Raw genomic sequence first — 14,601 nt, forward strand, 5'->3', positions numbered from 1 at the left:
GTTATTATTTTTAAAAATATTTATTTATTTATATGAGAGAGAGAGATAGAGGGACCATGCACGAGTGGTGGGGGATGGGCAGAGGGAGAGGGAGAGAGAATCCCCAGCAGACTCCCTGCTGAGCATGGAGCCCAACATGGGATTCTATCCCACAGCCCTGAGATCATGAGCCATCCAGGCATCTCCAAAATAATGTTTTTTTTTTTATTTTGGTTTGTTTTTAATTTTTGATGCAGTGTTCAACAATTCATTAGTTGCATATAACACCCAGTGCTCATCACAACATGTGCCCACCTTAATACCCAACACCTGGCTACCCCATCCCACCACCCCCCTCTCCTCTGAAACCCTCAGTTTGGTTCCCAGAGTCCAGAGTCTCTCATGGTTTGTTTCCCTCACTGATTTCTTCCCATTCCATTGTCCCTCCCTTCCCCTGTAGTCCTCTATGCTATTCCTTATATTCCACATATGAGTGAAACCATATGATAATTGTCTTTCTCTGCTTGATTTATTTCACTTAACATAATCCCCTCCAGCTCTATCCATGTTGATGTAAAAGTTGGGTATTCATCTTTTCTGATGGCTGAGTAATATTCCATTGTATATATGAACCACATCTTCTTTATCTATTCATCTGTTGAAGGGCATCTCAGCTCCTTCCTCAGCTTGGCTATTGTGGACATTGTTGCTATGAACTTTGAGGTGCATGTGCCCCTTCTTTTCACTGCATCTGTATCTTTGTGGTATATACCTAGTAGTGCAATTGCTGGGTTGTAGGGCAGCTCTACTTTTAACGTCTTGAGGAACATCCATACTGTTCTCCAGAGTGGCTGTACAAGCTTGCATTCCCACCAAAAGTGTAGGAGGGTTCCCCTTTCTCCACATCCTCGCCAACATTTGTTGTTTCCTGTCTTGTTCATTTTTGCCATTCTCACTGGTGTAAGGTGGTATCTCATTGTGGTTTTGATTTGTATTTCTCTGATGGCTAGTGATGTTGAACATTTTTTCATGTATCTGTTAGCGATTTGTGTGTCTTCTTTGGACCAAGCAGGAGAAGAGAAATAATAAAGATTAGAGCATAAATCAATGAAATAGAAACCAAAAGAACAGTAGAACAGATCAATGAAACTAGAAACTGGTTCTTTGAAAGAATAAGATCGATAAACCTCTGGCCAGACTTATCCAAAAAAGAAAGGACCCAAATCAATAAAATCATGAATGAAAGGGAAGAGATCACGACTAACACCAAGGAAATAGAAATAATTATTAAAAATTATTACCAGCAACTATATGCCAACAAATTAAGCAAACTGGAAGAAATGGATGCATATCTGGATACTTATAAACTAGCAAGACTGAAACAGGAAGAAATAAACAATCTGAATAGACCAATAACCAGTAATGAAATTGAGGCAGTAATTAAAAAACCTCCCAAAAAACAGGAGTCCAGGGCCAGATGGCTTCCCAGGGGAATTCTACCAAACATTTAAAGAAGAAATAATACCTATTCTACTAAATATGTTCCAAAAAAATAAATAGAAGGAAAACTTTCAAACTCATTCTATGAGGCCAGCATTACCCTGATCCCCAAACCAGACAAAGACCCCATCAAAAAGGAGAATTACAGACCAATATCCCTGATGAACATGGAGGCCAAAATACTCAACGAGATCCTAGCCAATAGGATTTAATGGTACATTAAAAGGATTATCATACTCAACTAGGTGGGATTTATTTCAGGGTACAAGGGTGGTTCAACATTCACAAAACAATCAATGTGATAGAACACATTAATAAAAGAAAAGACAAGAACCATATGATCCTCTCAATTGATGCAGAAAAAGCATTTGACAAAATAGAACATCCTTTCCTGATTAAAACTCTTCAGAGTGTAGGGATAGAAGGAATATACCTCAATACCATAAAAGCCATCTATGAAAAGCCCACAGTGAATATCATGCTCAATGGGGAATTCCCTTAAGGTCAGGAACATGACAGGAATCACACTCTCACCACTTTTGTTGAACATAGTACTAGAAGTCCTAGCCTCAGCAATCAGACAACAAAAAGAAATAAAATGCCGGGGCGGAGCAAGATGGTGGAGGAGTAGGAGACCTGGATTTCGTCTAGTCCCAGGAATTCAGCTGGATAGGGATCAAACCATTCTGAACACCTACAAACTCAACAGGAGATCAAAGAAAAGAATAGCAACAACTCTCTGAACAGAAAAGCGACCACTTTCTGGAAGGTAGGACATGCGGAGAAGTGAATCCGAGGCAATCTTTGGGAGGATAGATGGCGGGGGAGGGGGCCTCCTTCGGCCACTTCTGGCAAGTGATAGAGCAGCGGAGGACAAAATCGGAACATTCAGAAGTCGGCTCCGCTGAGGGACGTCGCTCCAGTGGCTAAGTGGGGGCTGGAACCCTCTCTGGGACAGTGTGGTCTCAGGACCCTCGGGCTCACAGAAAGACCGGGGGTGCCTGAGTGCGGCAGAGCTCCCAGGTATCGGAGCGGGGAAGCCGGCTGCAGAAATGGAGCCCAAGCGTGGGCTCTCAGCTCGGGGCTGCCATAAACCATGATCTGTGGCACAGTTGGGCCACTGCTCTTCCAAGCAGGGACCCAACAAGCAGCAGATCCAGGGAGACTCCCCTTCCTCCCCCAGGAGGAGCAGTGCAGGAATGCACTGCAGGAATCTGCTGGGTTTGGAGCCACCACATGGGGTCGGGTGCCAGAGATAGAAACGCTCGGTCACAGGCCGGGTGAGCACGGAGTGCTGCCGGAGACCGGGGAGACGGGAGTGACTGACTGCTTTTCTCTGGGGGCTCACTAGGAGTGGGGACCCGAGTTCTTGGCTCCTCCGGGGCAGAGATTGGGAGGCCACCATTTTCACTCTCATCCGCCAAAGCTGTATGGAAAGCTTGCAGAGAACAAAAGCTCCCTAGAGCAAACCCGAGCAGATTACTTAGCCTGGCCCTGGCAAGGGCGTGGCAATTCTGCCTCTGGCAAAGACATCTGAAAACCACGGCAACAAGCCCCTCCCCCAGAAGATCAGAAAGAACACCCAGCCAAGACCAAGTTTACCGATCAATGAGGATGGCAGAACTCCAGCGCTAGGGGAATACTGCACATAGAATCCATGGCTTTTTTTCCATGATTCTTTAGTCTTTAAAGGTTAATTTTTTTAACTGTCTTTTTTAAAAATTTTTCTTTTTCCCTTTTTCAACCAACATCTTATCAATCCCTTTTTTAAAAAACATTTTTATTTTTCATTTTTAGAGTCATATTCTATCCCTTCATAGTAGTTACCCTTATTTTTAGTATATATATATATATATATATATAAGTTGTTCTCTCTTTAAAATTTTGAGATACAGTTTCTTCTAACAGATCAAAATATACCCTAAATCTCTAGTGTATGGCTTTGTTCTAGTCTCCTGTCTGATCACATTCTCTCTCTCTCTTTTTTTAAATCCTCTTCTTTTTTCAACCAACTTCTTATCTTAACAATTTCTTTTATAAAATCTTTTATAGTTTTCATCTTTACAATCATATTCCATCCCTTCACTGTATTAACCCTTATTTTTGTACATATATAAGTTTCTCTTTCTTTAAAATTTTGGGAGGCACTTTCTTCTAACAGACCAAAATATGCCCCAAATCCAGTGTGTGGCACTGATCTATGCACCAGCCTAATCATATTTGATCATATTCTGGTTTTTTTTGTTTTGTTTTTGATTCTTTTTATCTTTTTCTTTTTTTTCTTTTTCTTTTTTCTTTCTTTCCCTTTCTTTTCCCCCAGTTTCAGGTCTTTTCTGATTTGATTAGTGTATATTTTCTGGGGACATTGTTACCCTGTTAGCATTTTGTTCTCTCATTCAATTTTTCTCCTCTGGAAAAAATGACAAGACGGAAAAAATCACCTCAACAAAAAGAACAAGAGGCAGTACTGACTGCCAGGACCTAAACAATATGGACATTAGTAAGATGTTGGAACTAGAGTTCAGAATGAGGATTTTAAAGATACTAGCTGGGCTTGAAAAGAGCATGGAAGTTATTAGAGAAACACTTTCTGGAGAAATAAAAGAACTAAAATCTAACCAAGTCGAAATCAAAAAGGCTATTAATGAGGTGCAATCAAAAATGGAGGCTCTGCTAGGATAAATGAGGCAGAAGAGAGAATTAGTGATATAGAAGACCAAATGATGGAAAATAAAGAAGCTGAGAAAAAGAGAGATAAACAACTACTGGATCACGAGGGCAGAACTCGAGAGATAAGCGATAGCATAAGACGAAACAACGTTAGAATAATTGGGATCCCAGAAGAAGAAAAAAGAGAGGGGCAGAAGGTATATTGGAGCAAATTATAGCAGAGAACTTCCCTAATTTGGGGAAGGAAACAGGCATCAAAATCCAGGAGGCACAGAGAACCCCTCTCAAAATCAATAAAAATAGGTGAACACCCCAACATCTAATAGCAAAACTTATGAGTCTCAGAGACAAAGAGAAAATCCTGAAAGCAGCTCGGGAGAAGAGATCTGTAACCTACAATGGTAGAAACATTAGATTGGCAACAGACCTATCCACAGAGACCTGGCAGGCCAGAAAGGACTGGCAGGATATATTCAGAGCACTAAATGAGAAAAATATGCAGCCAAGAATACTATATCCAGCTAGGCTGTCATTGAAAAGAGAAGGAGAGATAAAAAGCTTCCAGGACAAACAAAAACTAAAGGAATTTGCAAACACAAAACCAGCCCTACAAGAAATATTGAAAGGGGTCCTCAAAGCAAAGAGAGAGCCTAAAAGCAACATAGACCAGAAAGGAACACAGACAATATACAGTAACAGTCACCTTACAGGCAATACAATGGCACTAAATTCCTATCTTTCAATAGTTACCCTGAATGTAAATGGACTAAGTGCCCCAATCAAAAGACACAGGCTATCAGATTGGATAAAAAAACAAGACACATCAATATGCTGTCTGCAAGAGACTCATTTTAGACCCAAAGACACCTCCAGATTGAAAGTGAGGGGGTGGAAAACCATTTACCATGCTAATGGACACCAAAAGAAAGCTGGGGTGGCAATCCTTATATCAGACAAATTAGATTTTAAACCAAAGACTGTAATAAGAGATGAGGAAGGACACTATATCATACTTGAAGGGTCTATTCAACAAGAAGATCTAACAATTGTAAATATCTATGCCCCTAACATGGAAGCAGCCAATTATATAAGACAATTAATAACAAAAGCAAAGAAACACATCGACAACAATACAATAGTAGTGGGGGACTTTAACACCCCCCTCACTGAAACGGACAGATCATCTAAGCAAAAGATCAACAAGGAAATAAAGACTTTAAATGACACTATGGAGCAAATGGACTTCACAGGTATATTCAGAACATTCCATCCCAAAGCTGCAGAATACACACTCTTCTCTAGTGCCTATGGAACATTCTCCAGAAGAGATCACATCCTAGGTCACAAATCAGGTCTCAACCAGTACCAAAAGAATGAGATCATTCCCTGCCTATTTTTGGACCACAATGCTTTGAAACTAGAACTCAATCACAAGAGGAAAGTCGGAAAGAACTCAAATACATGGAGGCTAAAGAGCATCCTACTAAAGAATGAATGGGTCAACCAGGAAATTAAAGAAGAATTAAAAAAATTCATGGAAACCAATGAAAATGAAAACACAACTATTCAAAATCTTTGGGATGCAGCAAAGGCAGTCCTAAAAGGAAAGTATATAGCAATACAAGCCTTTCTCAAGAAACAAGAAAGGTCTCAAGTACACAACCTAACCCTACACTGAAGGGAGCTGGAGGAAGAACAGCAACTAAAGCCTAAACCCAGCAGGAGAAGAGAAATAATAAAGATCAGAGCAGAAATCAATGAAATAAACTAAAAGAACAGTAGAACAGATCAACGAAACTAGGAGCTGGCTCTTTGAAAGAATTAACAAGATTGATACACCCCTGCCCATACTTATCAAAAACAAAAGAGAAATGACCCACATCAACAAAATCATGAATGAAAGAGGAGAGATCACAACCAACACCAAGGAAATACAAACAATTATAAGAACATATTATGAGCAACCCTATGCCAGCAAATTAGATAATCTGGAAGAAATGGATGCATTCCTAGAGATGTATCAACTACCAAAACTGAACCAGGAAGAAATAGAAAACCTGAACAGACCTATAACCACTAAGGAAATTGAAGCAGTCATCAAAAATCTCCCAAACAAACAGAAGCCCAGGGCCAGATGGCTTTCCAGGGGAATTCTACCAAACATTTAAAGAAGAATTAATATCTATCCTTCTGAAACTGTTCCAAAAAATAGAAATGGAGGAAAACTTCCAAACTCGTTTTATGAGGCCACCATTACCTTGATCCCCAAACCATACAAAAACCCCATCAAAAAGGAGAATTACAAACCAATATCCTTGTTGAACATGGATGCAAAACTTCTGACCAAAATACTAGCCAATAGGATCCAACAGTACATTAAAAGGATTATTCACCACGACCAAGTGGGATTTATCCCGGGGCTGCAAGGTTGGTTCAACATCCGCAAATCAATCAAGGTGATACAATACATTTACAAAAGAAAGAACAAGAATCATATGATCCTCTCAATAGATGCAGAAAAAGCATTTGACTAAGTACAGAATCCTTTCTTGATCAAAACTCTTCAGAGTATAGGCATAGAGGGTACATACCTCAATATCATAAAAGCCATCTATGAAAAACCCACAGTGAATATCATTCTCAATGGGGAAAACCTGAGAGCTTTCCCCTTAAGGTCAGGAACATGGCAGGGATGTCCACTATCACCACTGCTATTCGACATAGTATTAGAAGTCTTAGCCATAGCAATCAGACAACAAAAAGAAAAAAAAGGCATCCAAATCGACAAAGAAGAAGTCAAACTCTCACTCTTTGCAGATGATATGATACTTTATGTGGAAAACCCCAAAGACCCCACCCCAAAACTGCTAGAAATCATACAGGAATTCAGTAAAGTGGCAGGATATAAAATCAATGCACAGAAATCAGTGGCATTCCTACACACCAACAACAAGATAGAAGAAAGAGAAATTAAGGAGTCGATCCCATTTACAATTGCACCCAAAATCATAAGGTACCTAGGAATAAATCTAACCAAAGAGTCAAAGGATCTGTACTCAGAAAACTATAAAATACTCATGAAAGAAATTGAGGGAGACACAAAGAAATGGAAAAACGTCCCATGCTCATGGATTGGAAGAACAAATATTGTGAAGATGTCAATGCTACCTAGAGCAATCTACACATTCAATGCAATCCCCATCAAAATACCATCCACTTTTTTCAAAGAAATGGAACAAATAATCCTAAAATTTGTATGGAACCAGAAAAGACCCCGAATAGCCAGAGGACCGTTGAAAAAGAAAAGCAAAGCTGGCAGCATCAGAATTCCGGACTTCCAGCCATATTACAAAGCTGTCATCATCAAGACAGTATGGTACTGGCACAAAAACAGACACATAGATCAATGGAACAGAATAGAGAGCCCAGAAATGGGCCCTCAACTCTATGGTCAACTAATCTTCGACAAAGCAGGAAAGAATGTCCAATGGAAAAAAGACAGTCTCTTCAACAAATGGTGTGGGGAAAATTGGACAGCCACATGCAGAAGAATGAACCTGGGCCATTTCCTTACACCACACACAAAAATAGACTCAAAATGGTTGAAAGACCTCAATGTGAGACAGGAGTCCATCAACATCCTAAAGGAGAACACAGGGAGCAACCTCTTCGACCTCAGCCACAGCAACTTCTTCCTAGAAACATCACCAAAGGCAAGGGAAGCAAGGGCAAAAATGACCTATTGGGACTTCATCAAGATAAAAAGCTTTTGCACAGCAAAAGAAACAGTCAACAAAACCAAAAGACAACCGACAGAATGGGAGAAGATATTTGCAAGTGACATATCAGATAAAGGGCTAGTATCCAAAATCTATAAAGAACTTATCAAACTCAACACCCAAAGAAAAAATGATCCAATCAAGAAATGGACAGAAGAGATGAACAGACATTTTTCCAAAGAAGACATCCAGATGGCCAACAGACACATGAAAAAGAGCTCAATATCGCTCGGCATCAGGGAAATCCAAATCAAAACCTCAATGAGATATCACCTCACACCAGTCAGCATGGCTAAAATTAGCAAGTCAGGAAATGGCAGATGTTGGCGGGGATGCGGAGAAAGGGGAACCCTCCTACACTGTTGGTGGGAATGCAAGCTGATGTAACCACCTTGGAAAACAGTATGGATGTTCCTCAAAAAATTGAAAATAGAGCTACCATACGATCCAGCAATTGCACTAATGGATATTTACACCAAAGATACAAATGTAGGGATCCGAAGGGCTATGTGCACCCCGATGTTTATAGCAGCAATGTCCACAATAGCCAAACTATGGAAAGAGTCAAGATGTCCATCGACAGATGAATGGATAAAGAAGAAGTGGTATATATATACAATGGAATATTATGCAGCCATCAAAAGGAATGAAATCTTGCCTTTTGCAAAGACGTGGATGGAATTGGAGGGTGTTATGCTGAGCGAAATAAGTCAATCAGAGAAAGACATGTATCATATGACGTCATTGATATGAGCAATTCTTAATCTCAGGAAATAAACTGAGGGTTGCTGGAGTGGGGGTGGTGGGAGGGATGGGGTGGCTGGGTGATAGACATTGGGGAGGGTATGTGCTATGGTGAGCGCTGTGAATTGTGCAAGACTGTTGAATCACAGATCTGTACCTCTGAAACAAATAATACATTATATGTTAAAAAAAGAAGAAGAAGAAGAAGGTAGCAGGAGGGGATGAATGAAGGGGGGGAAATCGGAGGGGGAGATGAACCATGAGAGACTATGGACTCTGAAAATCAAACTGAGGGTTCTAGAGGGGAAGGGGGTGGGACGACGGGTTAGCCTGGCGATGGGTATTAAAGAGGGCACATTCTGCATGGAGCACTGGGTGTTATAAGCAAACAATGAATCATGGAACACTAAATTAAAAACTAATGATGTAATGTATGGTGATTAACATAACATAATAACAATAAAAAAAAGAAATTAAAAGGCATTCAGATTGGCAAAGCAGAAGTTAAACTCTTTCTCTACACAGATGACATGATACTTTATGTGGAAAACCCAAAATACTCCACCCCAAAACTGCCAGAACTCACACAGCAATTCAGCAACATGGCAGGATACAAAATCAATGCACAGAAATCAGTTGCCTTCAGTGCATTCTATACACTAACAATGTGACTGAAGAAAGAGAAATTAAGGAATCTATTCCATCTATAACAGTACCAAAACCATAAGATACCTAGGAATAAACCTAACCAAAGAGGTAAAGGATCTATACTCTAGAAACTATAGAACACTTATGAAAGAAATTGAGGAAGACACAAAGAGATGGAAAAACATTCCATGCTCATGGATTGGAAGAATAAACATTGTGAAAATGTCTATGTTGTCCAGAGCAATCTATACTTTCAATGCCATCGCTATCAAAATACCATCAACATTTTCACAGAGCTGAAACAAGCCATCCTAAATTTATATGGAACCAGAAAGACCCCGAATGGGGAATATTGAAAAAAAAAAAAGAAAAGCTGGGGGCATCACGTTGCCTGACTTCCAGCTATATTACAAAGCTGTGACCATCAAAACAGGATGGTATTGGCACAAAAACAGATATATAGATCAATGGAACAGAATAGAGACTCCAGAAATGGGCCCTCAACTCTATGGTCAACTAATCTTTGACAAAAGAAGAAAGAATATCCAATGGAAAAAAGACAGTCTCTTCAATAGATCGTGCTGGGAAAATTGGACAGCCACATGCAGAAGAATGAAACTGGACCATTCCTTATATGACACACAAAGATAAACTCAAATGAATGAAAGACCTCAATGAGAGACAGGAATCCATCAAAATCCTAGAGGAGAACACAGGCAGTAATCTCTTCCACATCAGCCTCAGCAACTTCTTTCAAGACACATTTCCATAGGCAAGAGAAACAAAAGCAAAAATGAACTTTTGGGACTTCATCAAGATAAAAAGCTTCTGCACAGCAAAGGAAACAGTCAACAAAACAAAGAGGCAACCCACAGAATGGGAAACATTCCACAAATGACATAACAGATAAAGGGCTGGTATCCAAGATCTATAAAGAACTTCTCAAACTCAACACCCAAAAAACAAATAATCCAGTCAAAAAATGGGCAGAAGACATTAACAGACACTTCTCCAAAATAATGTTTTTTAGATTCATCTGTATTGTTCCATGTAGTCTGTAGTTTGTTTCTTATTATTGTAATGTTTAATTTTATGACTTTTTATGGATATAGCAAAGTTTATCCATTCTCATATTGATAGACCCCTGGGCTGTTTCCAGTTTTTGGCTATTATGGTTAAATCTTTTTTTTTATTTTTATTAAGTTTTTAATTTTAATTCCAGTATAGTTAACATATAGTGTTATATTAGTTTCAGGGGTACAATGTAGTGATTCAACAATTCTATACATTAGTCAGTGTCGTCATGATAAGTGTACTCTTAATCCCCATCACCTATTTCACCCATGCCCCACCCACCTCCCCTCTGGTAACCATCAGTTTGTTCTCTATAGTTAAGGGTCTGTTACTTGGTTTTCTCTCTTTTTTTTCCTTTGTTCATTCGTTTTGTTTCTTAAATTACACTTCTGAGTGAGATCATATGGTTGCTCTGACTGACTTATTTCACTTAGCATTATACTCTATCTCCATCCATGCTGTTGCAAATGGCAAGATTTCATTCTTTTTATGGCAGAATAATATTCCATTATGTAGATATAGATATAGATATAGATAATATAGATATATAGATATAGATACAGATATAGATATATCTACCACCTCTTCTTTATCCATTCCTCTATCAATGGACACTTGGGCTGATTCCATAATTTGGCTATTGTAAATAATGTTGCAATTAACATAGGGGTGCCTGTATCCTTTCAAATTGGTGTTTATGTTCTTTGGGTAAATACCCAGTAGTGTGATTACTGGATCATAGGGTAGTTCTATTTTTAATTTTTCGAGAAAACTTCATACTGTTTTCCACAGTAGCTGCCCCAGTTTGCATTCCCACCAACAGTGCAAGAGGGTTCCTTTTTCTCCACATCCTCACCAACACTTCTTGTTTCTTGTCTTCTTGATTTTAGCCATTCTCACAGGCATGAGGTCATATCTCATTGTGGTTTTAATTTGCATTCCTCTGATGATCAGTGATATTGATCATCTTTTCATGTGTCTGTTTTCCACCTGTATGTCTTCTTTGGAGAAATGTCTGTTCATGTCTTCTGCCCATTTTTAATTGGATTATTTATTTTTTTGGTGTTGAGTTCTATCAGTTTACTATATATCTTGGATACTAACCCTTTATCAGATATGTCATTTGCAAACATCTTCTCCACTTCAGTAGGTTCTCTTTTGGTTTTGTTGATTGTTTCCTTTGCTGTGCAGAAGCTTTTTATTTTGATGTAGTCCCAATAGTTTTTTTGGGGGGGAGGAGCAGATAACTCCTCAAGATAGTGATTTTATTTCCTTCATATATATACTGAGAAGTGAAATTACTAGATCATATGGTAGTTCTAGGTTTAATTTTCTCAGGAACATCCATACTGTTTTCATAGTAGCTATACCAATTTACATTCCCACCAACAGTGTACATCTTCCCTAGTACTTGTTATCTCTCTGTTGTTTTTTTTTTTATTACAGCCATTCTAACATTTTTTGATTATAGCCTTTTTTTATTATGTTAATCACCATACATTACATCATTAGTTTTTGATGTAGTGTTCCATGATTCATTGTTTGCATATAACACCCAGTGCTCCATTCAGTACGTGCCCTCTTTAATACCCAACACCAGGCTAGCCTATCCTCCCACCCCCTTCCCCTCTAGAACCCTCAGTTTGTTTTTCAGAGTCCATAGTCTCTCATGGTTCATCTCCCCCCTCCAATTTCCCCCGTTCATTCGTCCCCTCCTGCTATCTTCTTCTTCTTTTTTTTTTAACATATAATGTATTATTTGTTTCAGAGGTACAGATCTGTGATTCAACAGTCTTGCACAATTCACAGCGCTCACCATAGCACATACCCTCCCCAATGTCTATCACCCAGCCACCCCATCCCTCCCACCACCCCCACTCCAGCAACCCTCAGTTTGTTTCCTGAGATTAAGAATTGCTCATATCGGTGAGGTCATATGATACATGTCTTTCTCTGATTGACTTATTTCGTTCAGCATAATACCCTTCAGTTCCATCCACGTCTTTGCAAATGGCAAGATTTCATTCCTTTTGATGGCTGCATAATATTCCATTGTATATATATACCACTTCTTCTTTATCCATTCATCTGTCGATGGACATCTTGGCTCTTTCCACAGTTTGACTATTGTGGACATTGCTGCTGTAAACATTGGGGTGCACTTGCCCCTTCGGATCCCTACATTTGTATCTTTGGGGTAAATACCCAATAGTGCAATTCTAGGTCGTATGGTAGCTCTATTTTCAACTTTTTGAAGAACCTCCGTACGTTTTCCAGAGTGGCTGCACCAGCTCGCATTCCCACCAACAGTGTAGGAGGGTTCCCCTTTCTCCGCATCCCCACCAACATCTGTCTCCTAGTTTCGTTGATCTGTTCTACTGTTCTTTTGGTTTCTATTTCATTGATTTCTGCTCCGATCTTTATTATTTCTCTTCTCCTGCTGGGTTTAGGCTTTATTTGCTGTTCTTTCTCCAGCTCCTTTAGGTGTAGGGTTAGGTTGTGTACTTGAGACCTTTCTTGTTTCTTGAGAAAGGCTTGTATACTATATACTTTCCTCTTAGGACTGCTTTTGCTGCATCCCAAAGATTTTGAACAGTTGTGTTTTCATTCTTATTTGTTTCCATGAATTTTTAAAATTCTTCTTTAATTTCCTGGTTGACCCATTCATTCGTTAGTAGGATGCTCTTTAGCCTCCATGTATTTGAGTTCTTTCCGACTTTCCTCTTGTGATTGAGTTCTAGTTTCAAAGTATTGTGGTCTGAAAATAGGCAGGGAATGATCCCAATCTTTTGGTGCCAGTTGAGACCTGATTTGTGACCTAGGATGTGATCTATTCTGGAGAATGTTCCATAGGCACTAGAGAAGAATGTGTATTCTGCAGCTTTGGGATGGAATGTTCTGAATATATCTGTGAAGTCCATTTGCTCCAGAGTGTCATTTAAAGTCTTTATTTCCTTGTTGATCTTTTGCTTAGATGATCTGTCCATTTCAGTGAGGGGGGTGTTAAGTCCCCTACTATTATTATATTATTGTCGATGTGTTTCTTTGCTTTTGTTATTAATTGGTTTATATAATTGGCTGTACCCATGTTAGGGGCATGGATATTTACAATTGTTAGATCTTCTTGTTGGATAGACCCTTTAAGTATGATATAGTGTCCTTCCTCATCTCTTATTACAGTCTTTGGTTTAAAATCTAATTTGTCTGATATAAGGATTGCCACCCTAGCTTTCTTTTGGTGCCCATTAGCATGGTAAATGGTTTTCCACCCCCTCACTTTCAATCTGGGGGTGTCTTTGGGTCTAAAATGAGTCTCTTGCAGACAGCATATCGATGGGTCTTGTTTTTTTTAATCCAATCTGATAGCCTGTGTCTTTTGATTGGGGCATTTAGCCCATTTACATTCAGGGTAACTATTGAAAGATATGAACTTAGTGCCACTGTATTGCCTGTAAGGTGACTGTTACTGTATATTGTCTGTGTTCCTTTCTGGTCTATGTACTTTTAGGCTCTCTCTTTGCTTTGAGGACCCCTTTCAATATTTCTTGTAGGGCTGGTTTCGTGTTTGCAAATTCCTTTAGTTTTTGTTTGTCCTGGAAGCTTTTTATCTCTCCTTCTATTTTCAGTGATAGCCTAGCTGGATATAGTATTCTTGGCTGCATATTTTTCTCGTTTAGTGCTCTGAATATATCCTGCCAGTCCTTTCTGGCCTGCCAGGTCTCTGTGGATAGGTCTGTTGCCAATCTAATGTTTCTACCATTGTAGGTTACAGATCTCTTCTCCCGAGCTGCTTTCAGGATTTTCTCTTTGTCTCTGAGACTCGTAAGTTTTACTATTAGATGTCGGAGTGTTTACCTATTTTTATTGATTTTGAGAGGGGTTCTCTGTGCCTCCTGGATTTTGATGCCTGTTTCCTTCCCCAAATTAGGGAAGTTCTCTGCTATAATTTGCTCCAATATACCTTCTGCCCCTCTCTTTTTTCTTCTTCTGGGATCCCAATTATTCTAACATTGTTTCGTCTTATGCTATCGCTTATCTCCCGAGTTCTGCCCTCGTGATCCAGTAGTTGTTTATCTCTCTTTTTCTCAGCTTCTTTATTTTCCATCATTTGGTCTTCTATATCACTAATTCTCTCTTCTGCCTCATTTATCCTAGCAGTTAGAGCCTCCATTTTTGATTGCACCTCATTAATAGCCTTTTTGATTTT

This window comes from Halichoerus grypus, chromosome X (assembly GCF_964656455.1).
Source record: "Halichoerus grypus chromosome X, mHalGry1.hap1.1, whole genome shotgun sequence".
NCBI classification, from domain to species: domain Eukaryota; kingdom Metazoa; phylum Chordata; class Mammalia; order Carnivora; family Phocidae; genus Halichoerus; species Halichoerus grypus.